The sequence below is a fragment of the Nycticebus coucang genome, chromosome 20, assembly GCF_027406575.1.
Source record: "Nycticebus coucang isolate mNycCou1 chromosome 20, mNycCou1.pri, whole genome shotgun sequence".
NCBI lineage: Eukaryota > Metazoa > Chordata > Mammalia > Primates > Lorisidae > Nycticebus > Nycticebus coucang.
The window spans coordinates 31873543-31885061 of NC_069799.1; the positions used below are offsets into that span (position 1 = coordinate 31873543).

Here is an 11519-nt window from a genome sequence, read left to right on the forward strand (position 1 = left end):
GATATTTTTGGTTTGTAATAGACCACCAACTCCCCAAAAGACCCGATTCTGTCTCAGCCTGTCTCAACCTTAGTACCCCGCATGTCCCCACCTTGGGTTAATTCTGAGAACAGGTTTCAGAACAAGGAAGTTCCCGAAAACCCCATAGCCATGAGCAAACAATGGAAACTCAACCAAGCTGAGTGTCCCAAGCTGTCCCTGTGCCAACCGCCATGCTGTAACCCGGCCCTGAGCTAACCACCATGTTTCACTTTTGTACTTGCTTGCTTGCTTGCCACGCAGCACAAAAATAGTATAAAAATCAGCCTGCTCCTCACTTTGGGGCTGGCTGCTTTTTGGAGCAGTGTTTCCCCGTGCAGGTGTAACAAATCACCATCTGATTTATACCTGAAGTGGGGTCCAAGTTTTCTTTACAGGCCACAATGGGTACAACAGGTTTAGTACTACAGTAAATTCTGCCACTGTTGAAGAAAAACTGCATAAAATAAAGGTGTACAGAAATGTAACAAGCACATCCCATTGCTGAGGAAGAAAGCTCAGAAGACAGCTCACAAAACAGTGCAGAGAGAAACAACCAGTACTACTTATTTGAAGGCCTGTGCTTTGGTGGATACAAACTATATTCTCTGCAATGTATTATTCCAAACAGGATTAAAAACAAACAAACAAAAATCCCCCAAATACCAAAAAATCAGTAGGAAGGAATGCAAGAAGTCTCATGGAACATACAGACCCAGAGGGTGGTGACAGCAGCACTGTCTGTAATGCATATCCAACTCCGTCACCTGCCCTGTGTCCATCCTTTTCTACTGACCAAGTGAGGGACTTCAGAAATGACAGAGCCAGCTATCACCTTCCCTGCCTCTCCATGTCTTCCCTTTTCCTTTATTTCCACCTCCAAGATTAGAGTCTGTTTCCTCCATGAAGGAAGAGCTGTTACTAATGGTGGGAAAAGGCATGAAATAGGGTTTCTGGAATACTGACTTTGCTTTCCTCACAACCTTGCCGAAGCAGTCATCAAGGCAGCCTGACAGAGGTATGACTTAGAAGAGTAAAGGAAAGGAATAAAAATAAAACAACCCCACCCAAGTCTTTCTTTTTACAAACTAAAGGAGAAACTGAGGGAGGGCACGGGCTCCAGTGAGGACCTCCAGTTAGGAGATGGCAGCCAGGGACCACCTCAACAGTCAGGTTGTCAGCACGGCTGAGCACTTCCACATGGATCTCAGGTCCTTGTACTTGTCCCCACAAGAGGTGAGAGACGGCCTTGAGCTTGTGTGCCCTCTCTCTGCTTAGGGGCTCCAGAAGGAAACTCAGGTTGTTTTCCTCTCCCAGAGAAGGAAGATCAAGGTAATACTTGGCATAGACAGAGGAAGAAACATTGATGTTGACCTGGAGGAGTTCCAGAAACTGTCACTCTAGTTCATTCATATCCTCTAAGGTGACATCTTTCATAATCTGGCAGTAATCCACATTCCACATTGCTTGGTTATCTCACACCTTGGAGGCCAGCAGGGTTGCCCCTAAAATGATGTGTTTCCAGTTGGCTGGACAGATGTCTATCTCTCAGGAGGTTAACAGACTTTCAGGGTAAACCAGGGTGACAATGGCACATTCAGCTGTCAGCTGAGCATCACTGAATAATGTCTGAACACACTGGTAAATCAGCTTCTCCTCTGGGTTGCGTTTGTCATAAGCTAGTGGCACTCTGGATTTTGAAAGAGGGTGAAGGTTTTCATCAAAAATATCTAAGCGCGTCCTTCAATCTGACCCCTGTTTTTGATGTGATAATATATTGCAAAGTGCTACACATTTAGTTGCACACTTGAGATTTGGCTGACTGACTCTGCTATCATCTAGGAACATAGTGGAGCAGGAGTTGTAATTCCTTGGTATTTGTCCTGGAGGACAATAGTTAATGCAGACACTTGTGTTTTTCTCCCAGGTCCTTAGAGATTTACTGAGGGATATTGTGCTAGTCCAAGGATGATCTGAAGGATTGAATTTCATGTTCAAATTGCCCATGTAGCAGGTGGCTGATGTACAACAGGTTGCCAGTGCTGTGGTAACAGTTCAGGTCCATGTCAGGCCAGAAGGACTCCAGCCAGGAGTGGGCATTCCTCCGGAGCTTGGGGGCTGGACGACAGGCAGCAAGAGGTAGTGTTCCCCACTGTAGGTACCCCCCGACTCCTGCTGCTCTAACCTCCTTCCCTGGGACACGGACCCAGGTGGGCGCTGGCCAGCGGGAGCGGTAGGTAGGCTTGCTCGCCTGCCACTGCTGGAGAGGGTGGAAGCTGCTGCCACCAACTGGTCAACAGCTTTGGCAGAGGCAGGGCCTCGCTATGGGTGCCGGTAGCCAAGAACGGGCCCCAGCCCTGACTCCTCCTCAGCCTACCCACGGGCTTCCCCACCAGCAGCAGGCAAGCTCTTGGTCTGCGAGAGTGAGGCTACCGTGCCCACCTTACTGGGCCCGGACCCCCATCCTGGCAGGTCCCAGGTTTCCCGCCAATGCCGCAGCATCACCAAGAGGTTGAAATTCAAGTGGGGAAATGCATGGAGATGGCTGGAGGCCTAAAGGAGGAGCCAGTTCCCCCGAAAAACTCTTGAGGATGTCCTGGGGAAAGATTATTTGAAGACAAGTGGTGATCACAGAAAGAAGAAAAATAAATAAATGGGACTTAATTAAACTGAAAAGCTTCTGTGCAGTTGAGGACACAACAATTAAAGCAAATAGACAACTTTCAGAACGGGAAAAGATATTTGCATGTTATGAATCTGACAAAGAGTTGATACTTAGAATCTACAGAGCTCAAATCAACAGCAACAACAAAAAGACCAAACAATTCCATCTATCACTGGGCAAGAGACATGAACAGAACCTTCTCTGATGAAGATAGATGAATGGCTAACAAACATTTGAAAAAAATGCTCATCATCCTTTATTGTCAGACAAAATGCAAATCAAACCCCCCCCCCCAGATATCACCTAAGACCAAAAAGATTAGCCCCACATCACAAAGTCCCAAAGCTGTAGATGCTGCCATGAATGTGGGCAGAAGTAAACAGTTTTACTCTATTGGTGGGACTACAAACTAATACAGCCTTTTTGGAAGAAAGTATGGAGAACCCTCAAAAACTCAAAATAGACCTTCCATTTCATCCTGAAATCCCATTACCAGGCATCTACCCAGAAGAAACAGAAATAGTTTTATCATAAGTATGTTTGAAAAAGATTATTTATCACAGCTCAACTTACAGTTACTGAGATGCAGCCTGAATGCCCATCTACTCAAGAATGGATTAATAAACGGTGGTGTTTATACACCATGGAATACTATTCAGCTATAAAAAGATGGAGACTTTATATATTTTGTATTAATGTGGATGGAGTTCAAACACTTCTTCTTAGTAAAGTATCACAATAATGGAAAAGTAAGTATCCAATGTGCTCAATATTAAAAGGAAGCCAGTAGACACACCCACAAAAGAGAAAAACTCAATTCAATGCAAAATGGGGTCAGGGGGAATGAGGGAGGAGAGAGAGGGGAGAAGGGAGGTAGATGGGTGTGCGCCCATTTAATGGGCATAATATGAGGTTATATGGCAGGACACAACTAGAACAGGGACTCTTCCTTACAAATACAAACATTGTAATGTAATTGTACCCACATGGTAATCTGCAATAACAATGAATAAAATAAAATACAAGTACATAATTTGTTAAGTACCGGTATGGTGAAGTACACCTTAAAGGTTATTCTTAATACCTTTCCTTTCAAAGTAATTTCATTTACAGAGATGAATGTTTTACTCTTCCTTCCTCTGCCCAACTATTATTCTTTCCCATTTTTTCAAATGAACTCTATGATTCTGTAAAATTTTTCTTATGTACCCCATGGACCAGGTTCCATTTTTACAGGAAGATTTTAGGAGTCACTAAAATTTAAATATAAACATAGTTCAAAGTGAATAGCACTAAATCTATATATTAGAAAAGGAGGAAAGAGAAAAGTCAGTAACTTACACTGCTTCTGTAGGAAATTAGAAAAGAGAAAATTGGTTTTACAATGTAAGCAGTAAAAAGGAAAAAAATGGAGCAGAAATTAATCAAATAGAAAATTAAAAAAATCAATAAAACCAAAAGCAGATTCGTTGAAAAGATCAATAAAATTGATAAAGTTCTAGTCAGTCTGACCAGGAAATAAAACAGAGAAGATACAATTTAGTGACATCATAAACTAAAGAGGGAATATCATTACTAATCTAACATTAAAATATAATAAATACTACAAAGAGCTTTATGTTCATAAATTCATCAATGTAGATGAAATAGAAAAGATCAATTGAATGATACAAGCTACCAAAATTGAAGAAGAAATAGAGAATCTATATGGGCACACACACACACAGAAATAAGATACTGAATTTATAGTTTATTTAAAAACTTCTAAAAGGTCAGGTAAAGATGGCTTCATTGGTGAATTGCAGTGCACAATTAGGGAAGAAATAATAGCAATTTCACATCATCTCTGCTGAAAGATACAATAGAAGGGAACACTTTATAATGTATTTTACTAGACAAGTATTACCCTAATACTAAAAGCAGACAAAGATATTACAAGAAAACAAAACTGTAGACCAATATTCCTCACAGTTGCAGTCAACAAAACATTCAAAGTACTTTACAAAGTACTTGATTAGCTAATCAAGTCCAACAATATATAAAAAGCTAATACAGCACAATTAAGTGGGATTCAAGAAATGCAAGGCTGATTCAATACATAAAAATCAATCAATGTAATTCATTATATTATTACACTATATAAGAAAAAACATTACAACAATTGATTTAAAATAGCCATTTGACAAAGTGCAACATCCATTCATAATTCTGAATTCATAATGAGAATAATTCATTCTCAGCAAACTATGAATGGAATTAAATTTTCTTCCCTGAATAAAGGGCACCTACAAAAAACCTATAGCAAACATCAGACTTAATGGTGAGATGCTGAATGCTCCACCAGAAGATCTGGAACAAAGAAAAGATGCTAACTCTCACTACTTCTATTCAACCACACTGGAAGTCCTAGCCAATGCAAATGCAAAAAAAAAAAAAAAAAAGACAGAAAGAAAAGAAATAAAAGGCATGAAATATAACTGCCTCAATTAGCAAGAAATTGTCCACATAGACTTTCTTAAAAAACAAAATCTCTAAGCAAGCTTGTTAAATTTCACATGATCTTTATGGCCACCCTATTGCAAACAATGAGCATTATGAAAACTATAATATCACTTTCAATAGTACTGGGGAAAAAGAGGAGGACATGTAGAATTTGCATGCTGAAAACTACTAAAAAATTGAAGAAACAAAAATCTAAATAAATGTAGAAACAAACCACATGCATAGATCTGGAGACTCTATACTGTTAAGTTATAAATTTTTCCCACTTTTATGTATAAAATTAGTATATTTCCTATCACTAACATTGAAAACAATCTAAACATCCCACAATAAGGGACAAGCTAAATACATGTCTTACATTTCTACAATGTAATACTGTGTAGCCATTTAAAACTTTTATGTTTATGAAAATGGATACTGAAAATGTCTAATGTACAGGCAGTCCCTGAGTTAAAAACATCTGACCTGTGTACAACTCACACCTCCAAATGAAGGCTATTACAGGTAACAGATAAAGTGCCTGTTCCAACTTACATACAAATTCAACTTAACAAACCTATGGAACCTATTTCGGTCATAACTTGGGGACTGCCTATACAGTATTAAGTGCAAAAGAAAGGTGTAGAACTGTATGTGTATTAGGATTTCATTTGTGAGGAAGAAAGAAAAGGTACGTATAATATGTGTGCTTCATTAAGAAAGATGGAAGATCAGAAAATGTCTTAATGATAATGAAGAAATTATTTACAGTGCTCAGAGAAGAAAGATTTTTCTTTTTATATTGTATAAAAAGATTCTGTATTAAAGCATATAGAGCCGATTTTAAAATAGCTTAATTAAAAAAATAGCTGAATTAAAAAATACAGTATCATACAGCCTAATTTCTCTTTACATAGTGGTTCCGAACAACAGACTGGTAAGTAATGATGAGTGGTGTAAGGGGTTCCAAGCAACGTATTCATAATAGTTAACCACAGAATTAATGAGTGATTGATTTTGTAAATTGGCAAGATCATTATCCCTTTAATTAACAGAAAGGCAGGAAAAGAGGGCCTTTAAAACTCAAACAGAAGGTAAAAAAAAAAAAATCTTTTAAAGGTGATTAGTTTTAGGGAGGGCTATATCCTAGAAAAATGGAGCTCCCCCAGTTGGGAGATCCTCAGAGTTGCGTACAAATTTCTTAAAAAACAATGTGATCTTCAATTCAGGTTGGGAGTGTTCTATAAGCAACACAATTATTTTTAATGTAATCCTTTTAAATTTCTATTCTTGTATTTTTATATATATTTCCAGTTGAAGTCGTGCATTATAAATACACAATGTTTGAAGAGATTCATGATCAAAAATGATTTACTGATAGGGTGTGCAATTGAAATGTTTAGAAACCATTACCATAGTTAAGGAAGTGAAGAGGAAAACATTACACAGTCATTATGGTTAAGGGACAAAAAGAGAATTCTATGAAGCTGTGAGCATACAATGTCTGCAATGTTTATCACTCTTCAACTTTTTCCTTTTCTATTCCAAGATGAAAATCTGGAAATATTTCCAACACAGCATTTTTTTTTTAATTGGCCCATAATAATCCTTCTAACCATCTACATTTCACTAACTAATGATTCTGGAAAGGACGCTTTCTGTAAAGAGTTGTCTACTGCCATCGTGCATAGAACTGTAAGTAGGTACTTTAAGTTCTCTGACAGTTTCTATCTCCCAAAGTGAAAGTATTTATCCATGATTTTAAATATCTCTTCCCATTTTTTAAATATCCTCTCCCCATAAACCTACTTGAGCTCTTTAAATAAATCAAACAAATGTATTCCTCATTCCTCCAGGGACTCACCCACCTATTCACACTCCTGAGTAACAGTGGAATAAACATACTCTGCACCATTAAAGTTATTTTATCTCCAGAACAATATTCAAAGTTCCCATTCCTCTAATAGCCTGTCCACCTCTATTGATGGCAGGGTTCTATGCTGGTGAAATCCCAGATATTATGCTTCTCATCTTTCCAGCAATGCATTAGCATTAGCAGGATCATTGGACAGGTCTCCATTTCCATTAACATCTCCGATGTGCATGTAACCTCTGCCCTCAAAGCCTTTGGTTTATTTGGTTCCTCCCTCCCTTTGGGGGCACTAAGTTTATTTAGGACCTGAGTACCTGAGTCTCTTGGGACTGAGCAGACTCTAACATCAGCTGCTGCATACAGAGGCCCAATTATGCAAGCTCTCTTGAACAAGGCCATTCTCACAAGACTGACCTAGTTGCTTTTCCCCATTGCTCTCAGAGAAGTGTCCTGGGGGGTAGTTGTGGGTGCACTCAGACAGGGAGTATGTGCTCCAAGCCAGTGCAAAGAGGCCTCTAAGTCCCTGAAGGGACCAAACAAGGGGGTTACCAGAAGTAGGCATGTTAGGTGAAGAGAGACATGGAAACAACTAAATAAAGGACAAAATCAGGCAGAAGTGGGCTAGAGAAGGACTGGACTATGACTGGGCTGGCAGCCATAAGGCCCCTAGGGCAGGGTGACAGTTATTGAACTCATAGAGAGGAGCTGGTGAGCATCACCCACTCACCAGCTGTTGCTAGAGGCTCCAGCATCTCCCCTCCCAATTTAAGCCATGTCGGCTCGGGAACCCTAGGAGAGGAACCCTTATTACTGCCATTTCCTGTGAGGGAGTGAGCCCCTGAAGGTTGGGACAGAAGGTAAGGTTAGACAATAGACTAATTAGGGCTCTTGGCAGGGTGTTACCAGGGACACCAGCCATGCCTTGTTTACGACCAAGAATAATGAACCAAGTTAGGGATTTGAGACAAGGTTATCAACTCTTATTAATTTGTTCTTAGGTTCAACAAATGGCCCCGGAGTCTTTTATGTATACCAATTATGTGACCCTATAGGATAGCCAAGCAAGATTTCACAGCAGCTACATATCCATTCAGGCTTCCTGTTCATATATATTAAGAGGCAGATCTCAGTAACCAAACTGTCCAAACCCTTTGGACTTTTTTTTTTTTTTTTTTGAGACAGAGAATTAAGCTGTTGCCTTAGGTAGAGTGCTGTCATGTCACAGCTCACAGCAACCTCAAACACTTCAGCTTAACTGATTCTCTTGCCTCAGACTTCTAAGTAGCAGAGACTACAGGTGCCTGTAGTCCACATACCCAGCTATTTTTTGGTTATGGTTGTCATTGCTGTTTGGCAGACCCAGGCTGGATTTGAACCTGCCAGCTCTGGTGTATGTGGCTGGTGCCCTAGCCGCTTGAGCTACAGGCAGTAAAGCAACCTTTTTACTTTTAAAAATCATTCATTAGAGGGACAGAGCAAGATGGCAAATCAGGAAGACCATCAAGCCAAGCTCTCCTGGAAAGAGTTAGTCAGGTGGTGTTTGGACAGGAGATTTTGCCTCTGAGCCTTGGCTCAGGGTGAGCTGTGAGACCATGGAGTGTTGGTTGGTGTACGTGAACTGGAGCAGCAGGACAGAGATCTGACACACTAGGCAAGTCTTGTTTGGGCTGCCAGCAGGAGGCCTGGGTGATGGCTGCTCTGGAAGCTACAGAGGTCTGGCTGGGGGGCAGCCTTTTTGCAGCTTTCGGTTCTCAGCGGAAATGTGTTGAGTGGATTGCCTGGAAAAGTGGGAAAATGCAAACAGTATATAGCAGCCAGATTTGAGGTCTGGCTGGAGTGGACTTGCCACCAGTTTGTCAGCGGTTGAGACAGCCATTCTGGGAAGGTTCTGGCTGCAAGGGGTTGGCCATTAAGGCAAGGCTGTGAGAAGGTCATGAGGTTGGGTCTCCTACAGGAACATAGCCATTTTAGATCCGCCTGCTAGAATCGGTCCTCTAGTTGTGACAGGTTCAGGGACTTCAGCACCCCACAAGAACTGTTGTCTTGGGGCATGGTAAGACCTACCTCAGAAGGATTCCAAAGAGATCTGAGTTCCCAATCCAACAGAATCTGAATGCTGAGGAAATAACTGGATGATCACCATGGACAATTAAGTTGGGGATTTGGTCTATGCCTGGGTTCTAGAGAGGTTATCACCTGTGTTGTCCATCCCATAAAACTAGAGTGCCACCTGATGTCCCAGCAATATATTGCAACACAAATATAGTCCTACTAAAGTTGGTGCCCCTACCATATATATATGTGTGTGTATATATATATATGTATGTATATAATTAGTTTTTTATTTTGTTTCTTTTTTCTTTTTTCTTCTTGTTAGTATTTTTTCTTTCTCTCTCCCACTTTTTTGTTGTTGTTGTTCTTTCATTTATTTGTTACTGAAGTTGCTTATTTGGGGTTATTTAGAGCTTTTTAACATTTTGTGTTGATGTGTTCTGTTTCTTGCTTATTCATATGTTTGGTTCTTTTCTTAACCTCTATTTTTACTTTCATCAAGAGCAAGAACACCTGTCTTTTTTGGTTACAGTATTTTAGCCTTATTTATTCTCTCTCCATATTTTATTTCAGTACATTCTCTATTTGGACAGAGACTCTTCTACCTTTCTCATCTCTCCCACAACAGTCATGTCTGCAACAGCTAAGATATCCCCTCCCTTTTTCTTATCTTTCTCCTTTCATTCTTTACTCCACTTCCCTCTCTCTCCTCTATTTGATACAACAGTATTTTTAATTCCTTCTATCCAGTCTTACCTTAATATTTCTTTCTTTCATTTCATTTCATTTCATTTCTTTTCTTTTCTTTTTTCCTGAGAGCTGGGGGACACAGCTATGACCTGGCAGGTATGCCACAGCAGTGATTGGGCTCAAGGAGTCTAAGAGACCTTTCTAGTTCTGGCTTTAGGAAGAGAGTATTGACAAGACCATGCTACAGAATTTTTCTATTGTGTTTTCATTCTTACTTAATTTTCCCTTAGTGTTTTTTGTTTTTGCTCTGTTTCTTCCCTTCCTCGTTTTGGCAAAGGAAGAGTCTGGCTCTACTCAGGCTGGTAAAGACTGCTTGATTTCGAGGAACCCTCCCAGTAGAGCCCCCCTCAAAACCCTTGAGTTCCAAGCGTGGTCTTAGCACTGTCCCGATCAATACCAGTTCTTCTGTTACTCTCAGCCTTTCTTCCTGCACTTGTTCTTTCCTGTTCTCTGAGTTTTTTCCCTCTTTCTTCATCTGTTATTTCTCCTTCTCTTTTTTATTTTCTTCTTTTTCTTTTCTTTTCTTCCTTCCTTCTTTTTTACTCTTTCTTTCTTTTCCTCTTGTTTTTCCCTGCCTGCTCCATACCTTTCTCCCCATTTTAGCTTCACACCAACAGGTATCTTCATCACATAAACTCAGTGGCAAGGTAATTTGAAGTAGAGGAGGAGAGAAAGAAAAAGATGCACAAAGAAGTGAACAAGAAGATAGCACACATGAGGAGGAAACAACAGAACAATTCAGTCATCATGAAAAACTAAAATAGAGCAACCTCCAAGGGACCATGAAGCAGCTTTTACAGAAGATTCATTCTATAAAAAATTAGTGGATATGACAGAAAAGGAATTTAAAATATGGATAGCTAAGACAATAAAGGGAATGGATGAGAAAATAGATAGACAGAACCAAAAGTCAGATAAGAGATATGTAGAATATAGAAAATACATGGATGAGGTTAAATAAATGAAGGAGACAATCAGGGAATATAAATATGCAGTAGAAAGTATCAAAAATGGACTAGACCATGGAGAAGAAAGAACATCAGAGTTAGAGGATAAAGTCTTTGAGTTAACACAGGTAGTAAAAAGGTCGAAAAAGAAAAGAGAGAAACCAGAGAAGGTGCCTAGAGAACTACGAGATGCCATGAAGAGTTCAAACATACAGAAAATAGGAATCCCTGAAGGGGAAGAGGACTGTCCCAAAGTTATGGAAGCCCTACTGTAGACTATCATAAATGAAAACTTCCCAAGTTTTACTAAAAATCCTGACACACTCCTTTCAGATGGATATCAAATCCTGGGTCATCACAACTCTAACAGAGCCTCTCCAAGACACATTGTAATGAACCTGTCCAAAGTCAAGATGAAAGAGAAAATTCTGCAAGCAGCTAGGAATAGGGCCAATTGACCTACAAGGGCAGAGCCATTAGGATGACAGTAAAGTTTTCTACTGAAACTTTCCAAGCCAGAAGGGCATGGTCATCCAATTTCAACATCTCTAAACCAAATGATTTTCAGCCCAGAATCCTGAATCCTGCCAAACTTAGCTTCAAAATTGATGGAGAAATAAAATCTTTTGCAGATATAGAAGCACTGAGGAAATTAGACAAACAAGACCAGCTCCACAGGAAATACTTAGACCTATTCTCAATACTGAACACTATAATGGACCACCACCAAAGT

General features: G+C 39.9%; 1 pseudogene; it reads right to left on the reverse strand.

Moving 5' to 3' along the window:
* Positions 1 to 1187: 1187 nt before the first annotated feature.
* Positions 1188 to 2171, reverse strand: LOC128572571 (cyclin-Y-like; annotated as a pseudogene).
* Positions 2172 to 11519: the final 9348 nt, after the last annotated feature.